Here is an 11,196-nt window from a genome sequence, read left to right on the forward strand (position 1 = left end):
AGATGAGTTGTTGGATTCCATGAAGGATGTCACACATGAAGAAAGCAAAATGTCGTTAAAAATACAGGAACTAAAAAAAAGACCAACATGGATGTCAGAAGACACTCTCAAACTTGCTTTTGAATGTAGAGTAGCTAAAGCAAATGGAAGAAATGATGAAGGAAAAGAGCTGAACAGAAGATTTCAAAGGGCAACTCGAGAAGACAAAGTATTATAATGAAATGTGCAAAGACCTAGGGTTAGAAAATCAAAAGGGAAAAACACGCTTGGCATTTCTCAAGCTGAAGAAACTGAGGAAAAAATTCAAGCCTTGAGTTGCAATATTGAAGGATTCTATGGGCAAAATTTTAAATCACATTTACAGATGAGGAAAACTTCTAGGCCCAACTAGGTTAACAGTGCAGCTACTACAGCTGGAAGGAATTTCATGACTCACATGCATTTTAAACCTAAAGCACAGAGACTTGGAAGGCAGAGAACACCATACATGTCACCATCCAGACTAGATAACTGGAGCTAGAAAGAGCAGAGGACCCAGTGAAGTTCATGCAACCACCATCTGAACCCCTCACTTTCATGCTGCAGAACCAACTGAAAGTTGTGTTGCTTTTAGATGAACTAAAGTAGGATGCCAGTCTTTTTAACTGAAACTTGCTCCTACTGGCAACAATTAGGCCAAGGGCATTAGCTACAGTAGAGTAGTCCACTGATAAATACAGAACAACATTAGAACAGCAAAGAGGAGGTTACATAGATAATCTTGGTTCTTAAAATATCAGAAGCTTCCTTATCGTATCAATACAGGAGTGGAATGAACTCCACCTCCAAAACACTTGGTCCAAAAACGTCCTGTTGGCATTAACACCAAACAAGTCTCCCCGTACTTCTAGTATTATCTGTTGGGCTATGAGATCCAGCCAGCTTTCTAGGGTGTTGGAAACCTTTATTTTATGATCCCCATTATAGATTTCAACAACACCAGCTATATCCTCAGGCAGGTAGGCCTTCTGATCAATTTGGACATTAACATCTTTTTTGGTGGTGATTTTGTACATGAGGATTGCTTTTTGCACCACAGCCTTTACGAGAGGGAAATCCTGTTTGCTGCAATGAATAATCATTTGAGGGTCCAGCAACTGGTATGAAACCTGGAAAACCAGTCCAACAAGCAGCACTTGGTACCTTGTTGTATCTTTTACCACTTTGCTGAGTCTCTGTTTTGCTTCATTTAATAGGTCTGTGATAAGGTCATCTCTCACTCTGAGGACTTTCAATCTTGTTTGATTCATCAAACTGGACATCTGAATTTTTTTCTACTGCTCGATCTGCTTTTCTTTATTCTCATAGTCTTCCATAATCTTCAGTCTTTGAGTTTGCCCAGGACAATCTTTCTCAATGTCGAACTCTTATTCTGCCTTTGCATCTATTTCTTCTGCCTTCTCATTGACTTCTTCTTCAATGAAAGCCATCATGTACTTAATCTGATTTTGCAGGTCAGCATCGCTGAGGGCTATGGCAAAAGAGTTGTTAGGCTGGTGGACACCAGACTTGAGTTTAGGTTTGAATGGGGAAATGGAAGGAATGGGACATGTTGTCAGGAGGGACCAGTCCCTGGAGAAGGACATGATGGTTGGTAAAGTAGAGGGTCAAGGAAAAGAGGAAAACTCTCAACAAGATGGATTGACGCAGTGGCTGCCACAATGGGCTCAAGCGTGGCAACGATGGTGAGGATGGCGCAGGATTGGGCATTGTTTTATTCTGTTGTACATAGGGTTGATATGAGTCAGAACTGACTTGACAGCACCTAACAAGAACATGGAAAAAATATTGAATGACACGGAAAGCATCAAAAGAAGATGGAAGAAATCCTTTCCAAAAAGAATTGGTTGATAGTCAGCCATTTCAGGAAGTAGCATATGATCAAGAACTGGTGGTACTGAAGAAAGAAGTCCAAGCTGCACTGAGGGCAGTGGTAAAAAAACAAGTCTCCAGGAATTGATGGAATACCAACTGAGATGTTTCAACAAATGGAGGCAATGATGGAAGTGCTTGCTCATCTATGCCATGAAATTCGGAAAACAACTTCTGCGCCAACCAGTTGGAAGAAATCCATATTTGTGCCCATTCCAAAGAAAGGTGATCCAACAGAGATATCTAACAGTATCATTAACGTCACACACAAGTAAAATTTTGCTGAAGATACTTAAAAATTTTTGTAGCAGTACATCGACGGGAAACTGCTAGAAATTTAAGCCAGATTCAGAAGAGGATGTGGAACAAGGGATATCAATGGTGACAGCAGATGGATCTAGGCTGAAAGCAGAGAATACCAGAAAGATGTTTACTTATGTTTTATTGATTATACAAAAGCCTTCAACTGTGTCGATCATGACAAATTACGGATAACATTGCAAAGTACAGGAATTCCAGAACACTTAATTGTGCTCTTGGGGAACCTGTACTTAGACCAAGAGGCAGTCGTTTGAAGAGAACAAGGGGATATTGTGTGGTTTAAAATTAGGAAAGGTGTTCATCAGGGTTGTATATTTTCTCCATATTTACTCAATCTGTATGCTGAGCAAATAATCCCAGAAGCTTTATTTGAAGAACACGGCATCAGGATTGGAGACTCATTAACGACCTGTGTTATGCAGATGACACAACCTTGCTTGCTGAAAGCAAAGAGAACTTGAAGCAGTTACTGATGAAGATCAAAGACCATAGTCTTCAGTATGGACTACACTTCAACATAAAGACAACAAAAATCCTCACAACTGGACCAAGAGGCAACATATTGATAAACATAGAAAATATTGAAGTTGTCAAGGATTTAATTTTGCTTGGATCCACAATCAATGCCCATAGAAGCAACAGTCAAGAAATCAAACGTTGTATTTTACTGGGCAAATCTGCTGCAAAAGACCTCTCTAAAGTTTTAAAAAGCAAAGATGTCACTTTGAGGACTAAGGTATGCCTGTCCCAAGTCATGATATTTTCAATTGCTTCATACATATGCACAAGATGGACAACGAATGAGGAAGACTAAAGAAGAACTAATACCTTTGAATTATGGTGTTGGGGAAGAATATCAAACATACCATGGTCTGCTAGAAGAAGGAACAAATGCGTCTAGAAAGAAGTACATCCAGAATACTCTTTAAGAGAGAGGATGGCGAGACTTTGTCTTAGAGAAAGGACATCATGCTCAGCAAAATAGAGGGTCAGCAAAAAAGAAGAAGAACCTCAACGAGATGTATTGACACAGTGGTTTCAACAATGGTTTCAAACATTGCAATGACTGTGAGGATGGCCCAAGACCATAGGGTCAGTATGAATCAGAGTTGACTCAAAGGCACCTAATAACAACAACAATCATGTTCCACATCTTCTAAATCAGCTGCTATGCATGAGTACCTAATGACATCTGTTATGGATTGAACTGTGTTCCCCAAAATATATGTGTCAACTTGACTAGGCCATGATTCCCAGTATTGTATGATTGTCCATCATTTTGTCATCTGATGTGATTTTCCTACGTGTTATAAATCCTACCTCTGTGATGTGAATGAAGTGGGATTAGCGGCAGTTATGTTAATGAGTCAGGACTCAATCTACAAGGTTTGGTTGTGTCTTAAGTCAATCTCTTTTGAGATATAAAAGAGAGAAGTGAGTAGAGAAACAGGGGGACCTCATTCCACCAAGAAAGCAGTGCTGAGAGCAGAGCGCATCCTTTGGACCCAAGGTTCCTGTGCTGAGAAGCTCCTAGTCCAGGAGAAGATTGATGACAAGGATCTTCCTCCAGAGCCCACAGAGAGGGAAAGCCTTCCCCTGGAGCTAGTGCCTTGAATTTGGACTTCTAGCCTCCTAGACTGTGAGATAATAAATTTCTCTTTATTAAAACCATCCACTTGCAGTATTTCTGTTATAGCAGGCTAGATAACTATGACAACATCTGATTGCTGATTCTTTGAGATGCACTGCTATGCGCTTCAACACAGAGGAGCCTTGATATATTAAGGTAATAGTTCTTCTCTTGATTATCAATATCTTTAGCAGCAGAAATTTGCTGATAACTAAAAACTTGTTAGTTGGAGTTTGCTATAATTTTTCCTTTACTCACTAGTAGGAGCCCTGGTGGTGCAGTGATTAAAGGTTTGGCTGCTAACCAAAAGGTCAGCAGTTGGAATCCACAAGCCACTCCTTGGAAATCCTATGGGGCAGTTCAACTCTGTCCTATAGGGTCACTATGAGTCGGAATCAACTTGATGACAATGGGTTAGTATAATAGTAAGCCCCGGTGGTACAGTGGTTAAGAGCTACGGCAGCTAACCAAAAGATTGGCAGTTTGAATCTCAGTAGCTGCTCCTTGGAAACCTTATGGGACAACTCTACTTTGTCCTGTAGGGTTGTTATGAGTCGGAATCGACTAGATGGCAACAGGTTTGGTTTTTTTTTTTTTTGGTTTTGGATATAGGGATTCCCTAGGTGGTGCAAATGGTAAAGGAGTTGGCAACTTCTTATCTACCCAGAGGCATCTGGGAAGAAAGTCCTGGCAATCTACTTCTGAAATGTCACAGCCATTGAAAACTCTGTGGAGCACAGTTCTATTCTGAAACATGTGGGGTGGCCTTGAGTTGGAAATGACTCTATGACAAAATTTTTTTTGTTCGTTTATTTTTTGTTTTGTTTTTTAGTACATATAGGCCAGAGATATGGAAGACAATAGAAGCTTGAGGTTATAAGAACGTGTTACATTCTCTCATTTATTGCAAAAGGAAATATTTCTCTCCTGACTCTACACTGGAATAAGATGGAGATTTTTAAGGAAATGGGGACATTCTGATTAATGAAGTAGAGCTGAACATCAACCATTCAGAAAAAGTATGCATATCTCAGTTTTAGTATTGCCTTCTGCCCTCACAAACTTGTTTTAGAAAAGATCAATGATTAAGTCTGTCTTAAGGCTTTCATTAATTCTTGGCAGGCACCTATTGGTTACTTTGGATTTATCATGCAAGGTATGCACTCAGAGAGTCTGCATTTGAGACAGTGTCATTGTCTGCTATATTACTTCAAAATCTTAATCAGAAAGTCAACATGAACCCTCGCCCCAGCCCCACCTCTCCAATTCCTAGACTAGAAGAACTGAAATTGAGTGTCTCCATTTACCAAACCACTTGCTAAGAGAGGCCTAGTCATAATTTTTATGGCCCAATATTTCTTGACTGTCATCTTTATGTTATTTTCTGCTCAGGATTTCTGCCAAAACCACTGGGTGCCTAATCCTTGGTAGACAGAGTAGGGAAGCACAGTAGAAAATCAAGCTGTAACTTGTGGTAAGGTGGGTTTCTCTGTATCTTCAAGGACAGTTATGTGATGGTAATGTTTAACAATGAAGTCTCAGAAGTGGCAGCCTCCAATCTGTAGCATTCGACAATTTCCATAGTATAAATATTTCCATTATGGCTGATTTCCAGGTAGTTGTATGATGTCACTAAATGCAGGCTTGGGAAGAAATTCTAGCAATCTTGTCTCGCAGTCTAGAGCAAGCCCCTCCACCATGCCACTTAAAAGTGTTTTGCCCTCCATCATCCTGGTATTTCTAACCAAGTGAAATTGAGTCAGAAATGGAAGAACTTGAGAAGTTATGATAGAAGTCACCTTTCTGATTCACTGTAGTAATTAAGAGAAGGTGGCTAAGGAGAATTAGAATGGAAGTTACATTTAGGATATGATTTCTGTAAGACTATATCTCCAAGTGAAAATTACTCTTATTCTCCAGTATTTTTTGGAAAAATCTCATTTTATTGTTCCTGGAAGATTTAGAGCTGACGGGTAGAACAAACTATGGCTCGTTAAAGACAAAAACAAAAATAAAACAAAATAAAAAGAACTGTCACTGAGTCGATTCTGACTCAGGGTGATCCCATATATTACAGGGTAGAACTGTTCCATAGGATTTTCTAGGCTGTAAACTTTACTGAAACAGATCACCAGTCCTTTCATCCATGGTGCTGCTCTGTGGATTTGAACTACCAACCTTCAGGTGAGTAGTCAAGATAAAACCATTATTACCACCCAGAGACCTCTGTGGCTCATAATAGGTACCAAATACAAATATACATATGTACCTATGTATATGCAGGAGCCCTGGTGGCACAGTGTTTAAGAGCTACGGCTGCTAACCAAAAGGTTGACGGTTTGAATCCACCAGCTGCTGCTTGGAAACCCTATGGGGCCTCTGCCTTATAGGGTCATTACGGGGCAGCATTGACTCGATGGCAATGGTTATATATATAAGTGTGTATACATACATACATACATATATACACATGTTGTTGTTGTTAGGTGCCATCGAGTCAGTTCCAACACATAGCGACCGTATGTACAACAGAGTGAAACACTGGTCCTGCGCCATCCTCACAGTCGTTGTTATGCTTGAGCCCATTGTTGCAGCCACTGTGCCATACATAAACATACATATATATATGCATACATACACACACACACACATATATATATTTTTGTCCATGACCAAGCTTTGAAATAAGTGACCATATGCATAATAATGTCATCTGTTTTGGATAAATCTGAAACTACTTATCATGATACATATTTCCCTTATGTAATGGATTGAACTGTGTCCCCCAAAAATATGCATCAACTTGGCTAGGCCATAATTCCATATTGTGTGATTGTCCACCATTTTGTCATCTGATGTGATTTTCCTATGTGTTGTGAATCGTATCTCTATGATGTTAATGGGAAACACTGGTGGAATAGTGGTTAAGGGGTATGGCTGCTAAACAAAAGGTTGGCAGTTCGAATCCACCGGACTCTCCTTGGAAACTCTATGGGGCAGTTCTACTCTGTCCTATATGGTCACTATGAGTCTGAATTGACTTGACGGTAGTGGGTTTTTTTTTTTTTTAATGATGTTAATGAAGTAGGATTAGAGGCAGTTATGTTAATGAGGCAGGACTCAATCTACAGGATTAGGTTGTGTATTGAAATCAATCGCTTTTAAAATACAAAAGAGAGAAGCAGCAAGCAGAGAGACAAAGTGACCTCATACCACCAAGAAAGTAGTCCCAAGAGTAGAGCTCATCCTTTGGACCTAGGGTCCCTGTGCTAAAAAGCTCCTAGACCAGAGAAAAATTGATGACAAGGACCTTCCTCCAGAGCTGACAGAAAGAGAAAGGCTTCCGCTATAGCTGGTGCCCTGAATTTGGGTTCTAGACTCCTGAACTGTGAGAGAATAAATTTCTGTTTGTTAAAGCCATCCGCTTGTGGTATTTCTGTAACAGCATCACTAGATAATTGTCTTAGTCATCTAGTGCTGCCATAACAGAAATACCACAAGTGGATGGCTTTAACAAACAGAAATTTATTTTCTCATAGTCTAGTGGGCTACAAGTTCAAATTCAGGGCATCAGCTCCAGCGGAAGGCTTTCTCTCTCTGTCGGCTCTGGAGGAAGGTCTTTGTGATGCATCAGTGTTCCCTTGGTCTGGGAGCGTCTCAGAGCAGGAACCTCAGGTCCAAAGGACACGCTCTGCTCTTGGTACTGCTTTCTTGGTGGTACGAAGTCCCCGCCCCCCACCCCCCCGTCTGCTCACTTCCCTATTCTTTTTATCTCTTGAGAGAGAAAAGGTGGTGCAGACCACACCCCAGGGAAACTCCCTTTACTTTGGATCAGGGATGTGACCTGGGTAAGGGTGTTATAATCCCACCCTAATCCTCTTTAACATAAAATTACAATCACAAAACGGAGGACAACCACACAATACTGGGAATCATGACCCAGCCGAATTGATAAACACATTTTTGGGGGGACATAACTGAATCCATGACAATAATTAAGATACCTTATAAACAAGACAGATCATTTATACTTATGGCAGTATAGTCTTACAATAATGTATCTGTATGTTTATTCTATCCCTTAATCTTTCAGGAGAATTTAGGGAACTCAGTCATTCAGCACATCAGCACATTATTCCTTCCCAAGTAGGGACATTATTTTACTCTCTTCCTCTTAGAAAGTTACGACCAAGTAATGTGAATTGATAAGAATGCTTTGAATGGTAAGTGAGCAACGGTACCACTCAACAGTCTAGAGTATGTTAGATCTGCACTATCCAATTAACAATTCAGTTTCTCAGTTGCACTAGCCACGTTTCAAATGCTCAACAGCCACTTAATTAAATTAAATTTAAATTTAAATTTAAATAGCCACATAGGGCTAGTGGTTACCATGTTGGAAGAATAGCCCAAGAAGACAAGCCATCATGCTTATTTCTTATTAATCAGCAAAATTAACAGTTGGCCAACGATTCTGTCTCATGTACTGCCAAATCCTGCATTTTGGAAAAGCAAAAAATACTGCACATGAATTTTAAAAGCTATGTTTTTCACTAATAGTTGCAAAAAATATAAATACTTTATATCTACTTTCACAAGAGACTGATCAGGTCACAATTTCTGGTATCATCTTCTGTCTTAGTCAAGACCTATTTTCAGTTATAAACTCTCCTAAACCAAAATTCAAAATTAAGGTTTACTGAGAAAAAAATATTTATAGGAAAGTCTGCTCTAGATACCTGTTTCAAGAAGGGCATAACATTGTATTATCAAATAAGATTGTCAGAAACCAAAAAAGTGGGTTTTATGAGACTGTGTGATTTTATAGCATTTATTGAAACTCAGTGTTGTTTATAAAGGTATGTTCACTGTAATTTCTTTTGTAGAAGTATACCTTTGTCATTACATACCTTTTCAAAGAATCTCATTTTCTTTCACAACAGAAATTTCAAACGTAAGAGGGGATAAATATTAGAAATGAGTACAAATATGGTAGTTAATAAGTGAATACTTGAATGCAATCTTATGTCTTCAAGATTCATAAAAAATACCCAGTGTATTATGCCACTTGGTTTTGTATCATTAACTTTAACATATTTTTTTGACTTTATAAACATGTAAAGAGTTACTTGACACTTAGAAATATATCATAAATCATCTTAAAAAGCTGAAGTGGATATTTAGTTGAGAACAAATTTAACATAATATTCTAAAATTTAATTTTATTCAGAAAAATGTCTGTAAGCCTGTGGTTATTGTTAATTTGTCAAAGTAACTTCTCCAACTGTTTCCTAAAATACTTTCAGACCCAATTTAAAACAAAACAAAATAAAACAAAATAACAGGAACAAAAATATCTACAATTCAGAATGATCAACTAAAGTTTTTTTTTTTTTTAATTTTAATTATTTAACTAGCTTATCTTCTGTGATGCTTACATTGATCCCTTGGCAAAACTGTTTTAACTCTCCAAATCATATACCCAGGAAACAATTTTGCTTATATGTCCTAGAAGAAGTTTGAAAAAAGGCCCACCTAGATCTTCCGATTAAAATGTCAAAGGCATGCAGAAAATAGTTTGGCTGGTACACTTGGTGATAAGGAAACACAGACTTAGTTTAATTCATTTTTCTAATGTGCCAACTGACAGGCTTACATTGAAATCAGTCCAGGCTCAAAAGTATAATTGATGTCAGCTCAAACTCTCAGCCAAAGACAAGCACTGAATCTGTTGCCTTTGGCTTTGTTTGGGTTTCAGGTGCAGAGCCTTGCCATATGGCATCCTTGGGGCAGGGTTTTTGTTATGGTGTGCATGTATGTATGCATGTGTGTGCTTTTTAATATTGCAAACATCCTTAAGTTGCAAAGCAAACAAAGAAAAGGCAATCCACTCATTGCCTAGAACCACTACAGACCACCAACTGCTGGGTGCTATTAAAGTTACACAGAGCATTAGATAAATAAAAGTTCTTGCCCAAGATACTGCTTCACCGATGAATTCTTTATTTGCCCTTGACGTCCTGTTTTCTTTTACCAACAAATGGCTGTGCATTTATAATTAATGACTTATCACTGCATTATTAATATAAAATTCAAGACATTTTTCAATAGACCAGTGTACGTTCTCCAAGTTTTGCACTCAAAGTGTTTATTAAATCATCATTGCATGTGACAGTAGAATTTTTTTTTAAATAAGTAAAAAAATATTTTATTTGAAAATGGCAAATCCTTTAAACTGAATGGTAAGTGGAGAAATGATATTTGTGGGAGAAAATATTTAATAATTAGAAATAGAGATTTCCTCAGTGTGGTTAATATATTTAATACTGTATTCAATGGATTTGAAATTTTTTCATTTCCTTTTTTGTTTATATGATTACAACGTAAATTGCTCAATCATGTAATTATCAAGAGCCTACCAAATTTAGACATTACCCAAAGTTTTATGGGAAACACAGATATAAAACAAAATCTCTATATCCAATGAACAAAGAGTTGTCATGGCTAAGACAAATGTACATAAAAATATTAGTGGATATTATAGGCAGAATATCATCCTTAAATGTAAGTAGTATAGATTAAAAGGCCAAAGATATAGTAAATACTGAGAGGCTCTATAAAGGAGGTTGCCTTAGTTCTCTACTGCTACTATAACAGAAATACCACAAGTGGGACAGCTTTAACAAAGAGAATTTTATTCTTTCACAGTTTAGGAGGCTAGAAGTGCAAATTCAGGGAACCAGCTCTAGGAAAGATTTTCTGTCTCTTTTGGCTCTGGGGGAAGGTCCTTGTCATCAATCTTCCCCTGGGTCTAGGAGTTTCTCAGCCCAGGGACCCTAAGTCCAAAAGACACACTACTCTGCTCACACTCTTTACTCTTGGTGGTAGGAGGTCCCTCTCCTCTCTGCTCACTTTTCTCTTTTATATCTCAAAAGAGATTGACTCAAGATACAACCTAATCTTGTAGATTGAATCCTCCCTCATTAACATAACTGCCTCTAATTCTGCCTCATTAACATCATAGAGTTTAGGATTTACAACACATAGGATAATCACATCAGATCACAAAATGGTGGACAATCACACAATACTGGGAATCATGGCCTAGCCAAGTTGATACACATTTTTGGAAACACAATTCAATCCATAACAGAGGTGGAACTTAATACAGTTTTGAGGAATGAATAGATTTTACATAGAAGAACTTGAACATGCAATATTATTCCAGGTAAAAGAAATTGCATGAAGAAAAACAGATAAAAAGCAACATCTTGGGTTATTGGTAAATATGTATACCAGTTTACTACATTGGAGGGGAGTGGGGATTATTGTTA

The 11,196-nt window shown here is 38.2% G+C and overlaps 1 pseudogene; it reads right to left on the reverse strand.

The window, feature by feature from the left end:
* Positions 1–257: 257 nt before the first annotated feature.
* LOC101359139 (V-type proton ATPase subunit E 1 pseudogene) lies at positions 258–1,609 on the reverse strand (annotated as a pseudogene).
* Positions 1,610–11,196: the final 9,587 nt, after the last annotated feature.

The sequence above is a fragment of the Trichechus manatus genome, unplaced genomic scaffold (assembly GCF_000243295.1).
Source record: "Trichechus manatus latirostris isolate Lorelei unplaced genomic scaffold, TriManLat1.0 scaffold00147, whole genome shotgun sequence".
Classification (NCBI taxonomy): Eukaryota; Metazoa; Chordata; class Mammalia; order Sirenia; family Trichechidae; genus Trichechus; species Trichechus manatus.